The sequence below is a fragment of the Cebus imitator genome, unplaced genomic scaffold (genome assembly GCF_001604975.1).
Source record: "Cebus imitator isolate Cc_AM_T3 unplaced genomic scaffold, Cebus_imitator-1.0 Scaffold132, whole genome shotgun sequence".
Classification (NCBI taxonomy): Eukaryota; Metazoa; Chordata; class Mammalia; order Primates; family Cebidae; genus Cebus; species Cebus imitator.
Window position 1 is genome coordinate 1,459,288 of NW_016107447.1, and position 500 is coordinate 1,459,787.

Below are 500 nucleotides of genomic sequence, written 5' to 3' on the forward strand. Positions count from 1 at the left end.
ACCGCAACCTCCGCCTCCTGGGTTCAGGCAATTCTCCTGCCTCAGCCTCCTGAGTAGCTGGGATTACAGGCACACGCCACCATGCCCAGCTAATGTTTTATAGTTTTAGTAGAGACGGGGTTTCACCGTGTTGACCAGGATGGTCTCAATCTCTTGACCTCGTGATCCACCCGCCTCGGCCTCCCAAAGTGCTGGGATTACAGGCTTGAGCCACCGCGCCCGGCCCGACTTTCACTTTTAAGGATTCTAACATCTTCACCTACTCTCCTTCTACACCAGAAGCAGGCACCTTAAGACTTTTTTTGGCAAGACATTTGGCATGATTTTATTGTAATCACTCAGAATTTTAATTCCAGAATACTGTTGATCTTCTTTCATACTATGTCAAACACTTTAAAAACATGTCTTGTCTATTTGAGAAGTTACTTTCTAACAATTGCATTAAACCTTATTTTCTCAGTAATTATATGGACTTTGTAAAAATTCTAACAGATTAAAAT